Source organism: Nerophis lumbriciformis, linkage group LG38 (genome assembly GCF_033978685.3).
Source record: "Nerophis lumbriciformis linkage group LG38, RoL_Nlum_v2.1, whole genome shotgun sequence".
Classification (NCBI taxonomy): Eukaryota; Metazoa; Chordata; class Actinopteri; order Syngnathiformes; family Syngnathidae; genus Nerophis; species Nerophis lumbriciformis.
This window is the reverse complement of record NC_084585.2, coordinates 15,776,886-15,789,931: the sequence shown is the minus strand read 5'-3', so window position 1 is coordinate 15,789,931 and position 13,046 is coordinate 15,776,886. Positions and strand designations below refer to the sequence as shown.

General features: G+C 41.6%; 1 protein-coding gene and 1 long non-coding RNA gene across 3 annotated transcripts in view; one reads left to right on the top strand and one right to left on the bottom strand.

Annotated features, from left to right (window-relative positions):
- Nucleotides 1-13,046, bottom strand: part of LOC133578300 (uncharacterized) — a 341,666-nt gene that overhangs the window by 215,874 nt on the left and 112,746 nt on the right. The gene's annotated exons all lie outside the window — the stretch shown is intronic.
- rims4 (regulating synaptic membrane exocytosis 4) overlaps nt 1-13,046 on the top strand; it is a 67,253-nt gene that overhangs the window by 16,942 nt on the left and 37,265 nt on the right. The gene's annotated exons all lie outside the window — the stretch shown is intronic.

The window sequence follows — 13,046 nt, the reverse complement described above, 5'->3', positions numbered from 1 at the left end:
TCTCTAAACACGAGCGCAGTCTCCAGTAAAACCAGAAATACATGCTGTTGCTTGTCATTTTTAATAAAGAAAAAGTCACTAAAAGGATTGGAGAAGTCTCTACAAACCTGAAAAAGGCTCAATAGAGTGCAGCCATTGTTACAATGTACAAAAGTACAATAAACAGCAACAAATGAAAAATAGAGCACCACATTATAATATAAGGAAACATATGTTAATAATAATTATTAATACATACATACATACATACATTTGTTTTAGCCTTTTTAAAGAAAATATATGCATCAGCACCAATTATGCAAATTATATGATGATGTCATATTGGCCAAGCGCCACCACGCCCCAACGCCACAGGTATATTGGCAATCTAGGGGAAACCCTGATTGTACTATTACACACTTGCTGTTTGATTGTAACATGGATCTCAGTTGTGGTTAACTACCAAATTTTGAGGTGTTGAAATCGCCATGTAAAATCGCTAATGCTAGCATTAGCAATTAGTATTAGTATCGGAAAGTTATATAAAATATAGCAATGGCAATTCAAATCATGATCGCAATTTTTGGAGAGAAAAATTGCAATTAGGTGTTTTCTCAAAATCGCGGAGCCCTCATTTGTAGCACGTATTTTGGCCGCTTTGCGTGCAACATTATTACTTAATCTATCTCAATTAGAAGTGTGCCAATGAAGACATAGTCATAGATAGTCTCTCTTAACTTGAGAGATTATCGTGTGTGTGTGTGTGTGTGTGTGTGTGTGTGTGTGTGTGTGTGTGTGTGTGTGTGTGTGTGTGTGTGTGTGTGTGTGTGTGTGTGTGTGTGTGTGTGTGTGAAAAATACCTTCCATATGAGAACCAGTGAACACGTTAGGACCGAAATCATGGTCCCAGTATGGAAAAACATTGCATATAATAGAGAATGTCTCATTTGCACCCCTGGTGGTGAAATCTATCAAAATAAGGGTGGTCCCAAAAAGGAGGGATTTTCCAAATTGACTGTGTGTCGGTTTTAAAAGTGCTCCCCCTCTGGTCAACATATGAAATAACAAGTGTGTGTCCATCCATCCATTTTCTACCGCTTGTCTCTTTTGAGGTCGCGGGGGGTGCTGTAGCCTATCTCTGCTGCATTCGGGCGGAAGGCGGTGTACACCCTGGACAAGTCGCCACCTCATCGCAGGGCCAACACAGATAGACAGACAACATTCACACTCATAAGAAATTGAAATGTGCCCGTTTTGGCCAAATTTAAATAAAATAAAATACAAACCCCGTTTCCATATGAGTTGGGAAATTGTGTTGGATGTAAATATCAACGGAATACAATGATTTGCAAATCATTTTCAACCCATATTCAGTTGAATATGCTACAAAGACAACATATTTGATGTTCAAACTGATAAACATTTTTTTTTTTGCAAATAATCATTAACTTTAGAATTTAATGCCAGCAACACGTGATAAAGAAGTTGGGAAAGGTGGCAACAAATACTGATAAAGTTGAGGAATGCTCATCAAACACTTATTTGGAACATCCCACAGGTGAACAGGCAAATTGGGAACAGGTGGGTGCCATGATTGGGTATAAAAGTAGATTCCATGAAATGCTCAGTCATTCACAAACAAGGATGGGGCGAAGGTCACCACTTTGTCAACAAATGCGTGAGCAAATTGTTGAACAGTTTAAGAAAAACCTTTCTCAACCAGCTATTACAAGGAATTTAGGGATTTCACCATCTACGGTCCGTAATATCATCAAAGGGTTCAGAGAATCTGGAGAAATCACTGCACGTAAGCAGCTAAGCCTGTGACCTTCGATCCCTCAGGCTGTACTGCATCAACAAGCGACATCAGTGTGTAAAGGATATCACCACATGGGCTCAGGAACACTTCAGAAACCCACTGTCAGTAACTACAGTTGGTCGCTACATCTGTAAGTGCAAGTTAAAACTCTCCTATGTAAGGCGAAAACCGTTTTTCAACAACACCCAGAAACGCCGTCGGCTTCGCTGGACCTGAGCTCATCTAAGATGGACTGATACAAAGTGGAAAAGTGTTCTGTGGTCTGACGAGTCCACATTTCAAATAGTTTTTGGAAACTGTGGACGTCGTGTCCTCCGGACCAAAGAAGAAAAGAACCATCCGGATTGTTATAGGCGCAAAGTTGAAAAGCCAGCATCTGTGATGGTATGGGGGTGTATTAGTGCCCAAGAAATGGGTAACTTACACATCCGTGAAGGCGCCATTAATGCTGAAAGGTACATATAGGTTTTGGAGCAACATATGTTGCCATCCAAGCAACGTTACCATGGACGCCCCTGCTTATTTCAGCAAGACAATGCCAAGCCACGTGTTACATCAATGTGGCTTCATAGTAAAAGAGTGCGGGTACTAGACTGGCCTGCATGTAGTCCAGACCTGTCTCCCATTGAAAATGTGTGGCGCATTATGAAGCCTAAAATACTACAACGGAGACCCCCGGACTGTTCAACAACTCAAGCTGTACATCAAGCAAGAATGGGAAATAATTCAACCTGAGAAGCTTAAAAAATGTGTCTCCTCAGTCCCCAAACGTTTACTGAGTGTTGTTAAAAGGAAAGGCCATGTAACACAGTGGTGAACATGCCCTTTCCCAACTACTTCGGCACGTGTTGCAGCCATGAAATTCTAAGTTAATTATTATTTGCAAAAAAATAAATGCAGTTTATCAATCAATCATCAATCAATCTTTATTTATATAGCCCTAAATCACAAGTGTCCCAAAGGGCTGCACAAGCCACAACGACATCCTCGGTACAAAGCCCACATACGGGCAAGGAAAAACTCACCCCAGTGGGACGTCGATGTGAATGACTATGAGAAACCTTGGAGAGGACCGCATATGTGGGTAACCCCCCCCCTCTAGGGGAGACCGAAAGCAATGGATGTCGAGTGGGTCTGACATAATATTGTGAGAGTCCAGTCCATAGTGGATCCAACATAATAGTAAGAGTCCAGTCCATAGTGGGGCCAGCAGGACACCATCCCGAGCGGAGACGGGTCAGCAGCGTAGAGATGTTCCCAGCCGATGCACAGGCGAGCGGTCCACCCCGGGTCCCGACTCTGGACAGCCAGCACTTCATCCATGGCCACCGGACCTGTGCCCCCCCCCCCTCAAGGAAAAGGGGAGCAGAGGAGAAAAGAAAAGAAACGGCAGATCAACTGGTCCAACAGGGGGGCTATTTAAAGGCTAGAGTATACAAATGAGTTTTAAGATGGGACTTAAATGCTTCTACTGAGGTAGCATCTCTAATTGTTACCGGGAGGGCATTCCATAGTACTGGAGCCCGAATAGAAAACGCTCTATAGCCCGCAGACTTTTTTTGGGCTCTGGGAATCACTAATAAGCCGGAGTTCTTTGAACGCAGATTTCTTGCCGGGACATATGGTACAATACAATCGACAAGATAGGACGGAGCTAGACCGTGTAGTATTTTATACGTAAGTAGTAAAACCTTAAAGTCACTTCTTAAGTGCACAGGAAGCCAGTGCAGGTGAGCCAGTATAGGCGTAATATGATCAAACTTTCTTGTTCTTGTCAAAAGTCTAGCAGCCGCATTTTGTACCAACTGTAATTTTTTAATGCTAGACATAGGGAGACCCGAAAATAATACGTTACAGTAGTCGAGACGAGACGTAACGAACGCATGAATAATGATCTCAGCGTCGCTAGTGGATAAAATAGAACGAATTTTAGCGATATTACGGAGATGAAAGAAGGCCGTTTTAGTAACACTCTTAATGTGTGATTCAAACGAGAGAGTTGGGTCGAAGATAATACCCAGATTCTTTACTGATTCGCCTTGTGTAATTGTTTGGTTGTCAAATGTTAAGGTGGTATTATTAAATAAATGTCGGTGTTTAGCAGGACCGATAATCAGCATTTCCGTTTTCTTGGCGTTGAGTTGCAAGAAGTTAGCGGACATCCAATGTTTAATTTCATTAAGACACGCCTCCAGCTGACTACAATCCGGCGTGTTGGTCAGCCTTAGGGGCATGTAGAGTTGGGTGTCATCAGCATGGCAATGAAAGCTAACACCGTATTTGCGTATGATGTCGCCTAGCGGCAGCATGTAAATACTAAAGAGTGCAGGGCCAAGAACCGAACCCTGAGGAACTCCGCACGTTACCTTAACATAGTCAGAGGTCACATTATTATGGGAGACGCATTGCATCCTGTCAGTAAGATAAGAGTTAAACCACGACAAGGCTAAGTCTGACATACCAATACGTGTTTTGATACGCTCTAATAAAATATTATGATCGACGGTATCGAAAGCAGCGCTAAGATCAAGAAGCAGCAACATAGATGACGCATCAGAATCCATCGTCAGCAGTAGATCATTAGTCATTTTTGCGAGGGCTGTCTCCGTAGAGTGATTTGCCCTGAAACCGGATTGAAAAGGTTCACAGAGATTGTTAGACACTAAGTGTTCATTTAGCTGCTGTGCGACAATTTTTTCGAGGATTTTCGAAATAAAGGGAAGGTGGGACACCGGTCGGTAGTTTACCATGAGGTCAGGATCAAGGTTAGGTCTTTTGAGCAGAGGATGAATAACCGCTTTCTTGAATGCTAGGGGAACAGTGCCAGAGGAAAGTGATAAGTTTATAATATTTAGCACTGATGGACCTAATAATACAAAAAGCTCCTTGATAAGTTTCCCAGGAAGTGGGTCAAGTAAACATGTTGTTTGTTTTATCCCACTTACACGCTGTAATAGTTCCTCTAATGTTATTTCATCAAAAAGAGAGAGACTATTTTGTATTGCAGTATCCGTCGTAGATACAGTTGTATCTGTGTTCATAGAACCCAGTTGTAGCTGGGATGCGTTGTCTTTAATCTCCTTTTTAATGAGTTCAATTTTCTTATTAAAGAAATTCATAAAGTCATCTGCCGAGTGGGTGGAGCTATTGGGAGGAGTCCCTTGTTGGGTTAGCGATGCTACTGTACTAAACAAAAATTTAGGGTCGTTTTTGTTGAGGCGGATGAGATTTGAGTAATATTTAGCTTTAGCTAAGGTAAGCATGCGTTTATACGATATTAAACTATCACTCCATGCTTGATGGAAAACCTCAAGCTTGGTCGCGCGCCATTTGCGTTCCAACTTTCTACATGATAATTTATGAGCTCTGGTTTCCTCTGTAAACCATGGGGTGCGCCTTTTAGGGGCCCTTTTTTGTTTTAGCGGTGCTATACTATCAATGGTTTTGCGCAGGGCATTGTCAAAGTTGTTAGTGAGGTTATCAATAGAGCCGACATAATTTGGGAATGGTGCCATTACCGAAGGCAGTAGGTCAGCAAGAGTCATCGTTGTGGCGGCATTAATGTTGCGGCTGCTATAGCAGTTATTATTATTATTAGTTTGTTGACAATGAGTCAGAACTTCGAATTTTATAAGGTAATGATCGGACATTACTTTAGTATACGGGAGTACCATAACTTTGGAGGTGGTGACACCCCTGACCAGCACTAGATCTATCGTATTGCCGTTGCGATGCGTAGGTTCATTTATTATTTGTGTAAGACCACAGCTATCAATTATAGTCTGGAGCGCCACGCACTGAGGGTCCGATGGGGTATTCATATGGATATTAAAGTCCCCCATTATGATTATATTGTCTGCGTGCGTCACTAGATCAGCAACGAACTCTGAGAATTCATTAATAAAGTCCGAGTAGGGCCCTGGGGGGCGGTAGATAACAGCCATATCGAGAGGCAGCGGTGCGACAGACCTCATAGTAAGCACCTCAAACGATTTGTATTTATTATTTAGGTTAGGGGTAAGGTTAAAGTTTTCATTGTATATTAATGCGACCCCCCCACCCCTTTTAAGGGGACGGGCAATATGCGCATTCGTATAGTTAGGAGGAGATGCCTCATTTAGCGCAAAAAATTCGTCTGGTTTGAGCCAGGTTTCGCTAAGACCAATGACGTTAAGATTGTTGTCTCTAATGACCTCATTAACTAATAACGTTTTGGGAGACAATGATCTTATGTTTAAAAAGCCCATATTATAAGTATTGGGCTGTTTTGACGAGTTTTTGTTTAAATTATCCGTAGTAGAAATATTAATAATGTTGCGTTTATTATACGTAGTGCACTTTAAATAGTTTCGACCATATCTAGGAATTGATACGACGGGAATTTTCAGATTGTTTGCTTGATGCTGCGATCGACTAAACGCATCATGATTTGCCACCTCAGTAGAATGCATATCTACCCCGGACACATTCACAACAGAAAACACATTATGTGAGTTGTGTGTTATTCTAAGAAAATTGCTATGCGTACAGGAATTATCCAGCCTGGCGCTGGCTAGTTCTAGCTTAACTGACTCCTCACCCGGACTAGCAGGCTCTGTAATTGCCTGTGACCGGGCTTGCTCTAGTGTAGTTAGTCAAATGTGACTTAAACAGTAGTCTATATTCTTAGACAGGATGATGGCGCCTTCCTGGTTAGGGTGAAGGCCGTCCCTCATCAGCAAGCCTGGTTTGCCCCAGAAAGAGGGCCAATTATCAATAAACGTTAGTCCCTGTTGTCTACAGAAGCTAGCCAGCCACTTGTTAAGCGAGACTAATCTGCTATATCTCTCATCATTGCCTCTCGCAGGCAGGGGGCCAGAGACAATTACTCGATGCCTGGACATCTTTCTAGCGAGATCACAAGTCCTGGCTATGTTTCTCTTTGTAATCTCTGACTGTCTCATTCTAGTGTCATTGGAGCCAACGTGTACAACTATATTCGCATAACTAGTGGTGCGATTAGCCTGTCGTACGTGTTTACTAGGCCTGTTGCGAGTTAGCTCCCTAAGATTAGCCTCTATGTCAGGTGCTCGGGCCCCCGGGATGCACTTAATTGTGGCTGGTTTGCTAAGCTTTATGTTTCGGGTGATGGAGTCCCCTATGACTAAGGTGTGGTGCCCGGTAGACTGGGGTGTAGGACTAGCTAAAGAGCTAAATCTATTATGCGTCTCAACCGGTACACCGTAGCTTGTAGGCCGCTTAGGACTACTACATGCTGGGCTAGTTAGCTCGCTACAGCTAACGCTAGCAGATGTGTCCGCAACATCTAAAGTTACGAGATTACTCTGCTCTAACTGGCGGACACGGCCCTCTAGCAGAGCCAGCCTCTCCGTGAGTAAGGTGCAAGACGCGCAGGAAGCCATACTCACGGTGTTTTCTGTCACCGAGTGAAGTTCCTGCTGTCTTCCGAGAAGTCCTGGTCACGGTGTGCAGGAGTAGACTCCTTCTGACCGGCGCCCGGCGACGCCTTTCTCCGCGCTAGCTTCGTTAGCTTAGCAGCTAGCTGCTAGCTAGCTGCGGGAGGGGTGGAGAGACAGAGATCGGGTGATTTGCAAGTTAAATAGTACTACTAAATATGTTGAGAAAGTAATAAAGAAAGCTGCAGAACAATTTAAAAGCACACAAATAGAACGATACTTAGCTTTTTCGAAACAGCGAGCAGTCAGCGAGCAGTCACGCACGGTGAACCGGAAACATCAAATATCTTGTCTTTGTAGTGCATTCTATTGAATATGTGTTGAAAAGGATTTGCAAATCATTGTATTCCGTTTATATTTACATCTAACACAATTTCCCAACTCATGGAAACGGGGTTTGTAAATAAATTTGGATATAGAGACATACCGTACTATAATAACTTGAAGTATTGAAGATTAAAAACCAATTACAAACAAAAAATTAAATAAATAAAAAATTATTAAAAGCTTACCTTTTTATATTTGGATAGTTTGTATATATTATTAATGTTGTAAATACAAATCTTTATATATCTAGAAAGGGTGGTCCTAAAGAGGTAGGCATTTTTTGGAGGTAACAAATACAATAATGTGTGTGTGTGCGTGTGTGTGTGATGATAGACTTTCAAAGTTCCCAAAAAGAAACAGTCTGTGACTGCTAACAAGTCTCTCCCTCCCGCTGTCGTCTTAACACTTCTTTGGATGAAGTCGTGCGCCACTTGTCAGCAGGTGGCAGCGTGGCTTTGTTCTTTGTGAAGACGGCAAAAATAAAAATAGGTGTTTCCTCAAACATTTACGCAGAAAAGGGAACAACGATCTTTGGGGATATTTCTTGACTGATTCACTGACTCACCACACCTGTGCATGACGTGCACTACTCGGTCTACTTTTAGACAGTCAGCTGGAGTTAGCTTCTGCACACGTATTACAATATGACACACTACATATTGCTTGATATCATTCATTATATATTGTTTCATGAGTTGCATGTATTCATGTATGTGGTAGGATATGGCCTAAACCACAAAACCAGTCAGGGTTGTTGTTGTATTTGGCTGCGGAGTTAGGACTTTATTTCCACTTTTGGTTGCTACAGTCCGCTTGTATTGGGACTAAGTGGTGGTAGCAGTGTTGCCAGTTCCTCAGTGAGTAAAGTAGCTATTGGCTGTCTAAAAAAAATCACCAAATTTGCCTAATTTTCCATTTCCTATTTGTATACAACTCGTTCGGATACACGTAGTAACGCCTCTACGAACGCCTTCTGCAATTTCCGATCAACATTTACATCAATTGGGCCTTCTTCACATTGCAGATCAATTCCAAATTTTTAATGTCAATGTGAACAATTCCGACTTTTTTCAAATACGACCTAGGCCTCTTTTGTATGTGGATATACTGTAAATAAGACACGTGTGCAATGCGACTGCAGTGTTAACGATCGAGTCGCGTTCATTCGACCAATACGTCATCAAAAAGCGATAATATGTTTTAGGAACTCATGTCCATGTTCCACCACTCCTGTCTCCGACTGCTCGCCCACCTGCTCTTTGGACTAGACGTCGAAGCAAGTGTCCCACAAACTGCGAGAGCCAAAATGCTTGCTCTTGTTCTTCTTAATGTGTTATGCGCAGTAATACGGTTCAGAAAATGTTGACTTTGATTGCACAAAATCCTTTAAAGGGGAACATTATCACAATTTCAGAATGGTTAAAACCATTAAAAATCAGTTCCCAGTGGCGTATTATATTTTTCTAAGTTTTTTTCAAAATTTTACCCATCACGCAATATCCCTAAAAAAAGCTTCAAAGTGCCTGATTTTAACCATCGTTATAAACACCCGTCCATTTTCTTGTGACGTCACATAGTGAATACAAACAAACATGGCGGAAAGAACAGCAAGATATAGCGACATTAGCTCGGATTCAGACTCGGATTTCAGCGGCTTAAGTGATTCAACAGATTACGAATGTATTGAAACGGATGGTTGTAGTGTGGAGGCAGGTAGCGAAAACGAAATTGAAGAAGAAACTGAAGCTATTGAGCCATATCGGTTTGAACCGTATGCAAGCGAAACCGACGAAAACAACACGACAGCCAGCAACACGGGAGAAAGCGAGGACGAATTCGGCGATCGCCTTCTAACCAACGATTGGTATGTGATTGTTTGGTATTAAAGGAAACTAACAACTATGAACTAGGTTTACAGCATATGAAATACATTTGGCAACAACATGCACTTTGAGAGTGCAGACAGCCCAATTTTCATCAATTAATATATTCTGTAGACATACCCTCATCCGCGCTCTTTTCCTGAAAGCTGATCTGTCCAGTTTTGGAGTTGATGTCAGCAGGCCAGGGAAGCTAGGGTCGATATTCTTCTCTTGATCATCTTCGGTGGCATAAGGGACGGTGTGAGCCAAGACATCCAGGGGGTTTAGCTCGCTCGTCTGCGGGAACAAACTGCCGCCATTGCTTGCCGTGCTACCGAGGTCCTTTGTCCCTGAATTGCTCACACACTCCGGCAGATTCAATGGGGGTCTGGCGGCAGATTTCTTTGACTTTATCGTTGGAAATGCATCTGCTTTGAGTGTCGCAGGATATCCACACATTCTTGCCATCTCTGTCGTAGCATAGCTTTCGTCGGTAAAGTGTGCGGAACAAACGTCCAATTTCTTGCCACTTTCGCATGTTTGGGCCACTGGTGCAACTTGAATCCATCCCTGTTCGTGTTGTTACACCCTCCGACAACACACCGACGAGGCATGATGTCTCCAAGGTACGGAAAACAGTCGAAAAAACGGAAAATAACAGAGCTGATTTGACTCTGTGTTTGAGAAAATGGCGGATTGCTTCCCGATGTGACGTCACGTTGTGACGTCATCGCTCCGAGAGCGAATATTAGAAAGGCGTTTAATTCGCCAAAATTCACCCATTTAGAGTTCGGAAATCGGTTAAAAAAATATATGGTCTTTTTTCTGCAACATCGAGGTATATATTGACGCTTACATAGGTCTGGTGATAATGTTCCCCTTTAAATCGCCACAAATGCACCATGTTTAAAGTTAAAGTAACACTGATAGTCACACACACACTAGGTGTGGTGAAATTACCCTCTGCATTTGACCCATCCCCTTGTTCCACCTCCTGGAAGGTGAGTGGAGCAGTGAGCAGCAGCGGTGGCCACGCTCAGGAATCTTTTTGGTGATTTAACCCCCAATTCCAACCAATCCAATCCAATCCACTTTATTTGTATAGCACATTTAAACAACAGAAATTTTTCCAAAGTGCTGCACAACAATATTAAAAACAATATTCAAATATTATCCTTAGCTCCACCAATGACTGAATAAAAACAAAAAATAAATAAATATAAAACCAATATACAAACAATATAAAAGTAAATATGATTAAAAATGATAAAACCAATTTAAACAACCCTTGATGCTGAGTGCCAAGCAGGTAGGTAATGGGTCCCATTGTAATAGTCTTTGGTATGACTCGGCCGGGGTTTGAACACATGACCTACCGATCTCAGGGTGGACACTCTAACCACTAGGCCACTGAGCCGGCTTTACATCTCTTTAACAAGCTGTTAGGTCAACAAGAGTTGTGGTTGCTTATTGATTTAAATCTCGCGAAAAAAAAGCCCCCTTATCATTTCAGCATAGAATTTCACGTCACACACTCAACCTATATGAAAAGCTATAAAAGGATCAAGAAGGTGTCGGAGGGGATGCTGTACCGAATACTTGGAAGCAAAATCAAGGTTTAAGAATGATCTAATCATCAGAAAAAGTTGGTAGATTGGCTATGTTTGCTAAATATAGTGACGGTGTTGCTAAATTGGCAACACTGGGTGGCAGGCTGCAGCTATCGATTATTTTAGAAATCGAATAATCTGTCGATTATTTTTTGGATTATTCGAATAATTGAATAAAACACACTTTATATTAGGCCTGGGCCATTATTTTGACTCAGGGGCCAAATTTTGAGAAAAACATGTATCTGGGAGCCGGTATATCTATTTTTAGGAACACTAATACAAAACCTCACAATAATGTCTGATTGAATGCTAAAAACGTTGTAACAGACCGCCTGAAAAAACGGAATGGAATTTAAAAATGTTTTAAATGAATGAGACACCTAGAATTTACATGAAAATAAAGACTGTGGGATTTACAATATTAACTATGAACGATAAAACACTGAATATTGACAACATATGAACGTCACACCCCCTCTCGATCGACATATTTTACAATCAAACGAAACGCAACAAAAATGCAACAAACAGCGAAATATGAACACAAAGGGTAAAAAAATAAACACTTACAATCTGATGCATCTGATACATCACTAAGCTTTAGAACTTTGTTGTAAAAATCTCCTTATGCGTCTGTCCCCATTTCAGGCTGGCTGCTCTGGAAACACTCTGTGGAAATGCTCCCCACCCACACTGCTTGGTGCCTTGTCTGAGCTGCTGTGACATAGATTACCATAGTAACTAATTAATTTACCATAGTAACTAGTATATCATGCAAAAGTGCAGATTACAACCATTGAAATACTTTGTATAGTTCAAGACTTCCGGTAATTTGAAAACATCACTGCACATCATAATGGAAGCTACAGTTTCCATCGTAAAGATCAAAAAAATTTGGGGGGGAATGTTCGGCGGGCCAGATTGAAAACCTTAACGGGACGCATGCAGCCCCCAGGCATTAATTTGTCCAGGTCTGCTTTATAGCCTCAATGTGTCTTTAAAGGAGAACTGCACTTTTGGGAGGGGGGATTTTGCTTATTGTTCACGATCATTATGAAAGACATGGATGGATTTTTTTTTTAAATACATTGTAACTTGTAAATAAACACAAATAAAAGTCAGCTTACAGCGACGCCAATAGGAGGGCCTCTATTTCGCCCATAAAATCAAATAATAACCATTCAAAGAGCACCAACAATAGTCCATTTACATTTCGTGATTTTAATATTAACCAAGTATCAGTGATATTTTTATTATAAGCTCGAATGCAGACAAACTATTTTTAGCGGCGCTGTGATCACAAGCCTGTCTACAATTTCCACATGATCGACTGGCGAGGTGTTTCCTCGCTTCTTTGCTCCCTGGAAGCTTATTGTAGATCATAAATCATGCATCGCACCTGGACAGACGAAGTCTGAGGACGTATTCCGACAAGTTGGTACACTTTGACAGCCATTTAGGACCCGGAACTGGTGAGAACAGCACAAAAGACGCTTGGACTTCCCCGGCCCTCACCTCTTTTCTTCCCGGGCGCGGCCACCGCTGCTGCCCACTGCTCCCCTCACCTCCCAGGGGGTGATCAAGGGTGATGGGTCAAATGCAGAGAATAATTTCACCACACAGAGTGTGTGTGACAATCATTGGTACTTTAATTTTAACTTTAACTATTCTTCATCTAAATGGGAATATATGAACATCATATCAGTCAGCATCCTAATGACAGCAGACATTGTACAGTAAGTGATGTTTTATTATGTTTGTTGGCTCTCATAGAGTATGCAGTGAGTAGTAATCAGTGATGAAGAAAAAAACGTTGTGATGCGTTTTTTAAATTAATGCGCCGTGTCGGCTTAAAATGATAAAAATAGGTAAATATTAAATGTTTTTTAACAAATGTGCCTGTTATAAATATTTTAACAAATAAATATTTGTAATACATATTGCAATTGTCATTTCCTGTAGTAAACACAATTATTGCATTCGGGAACAA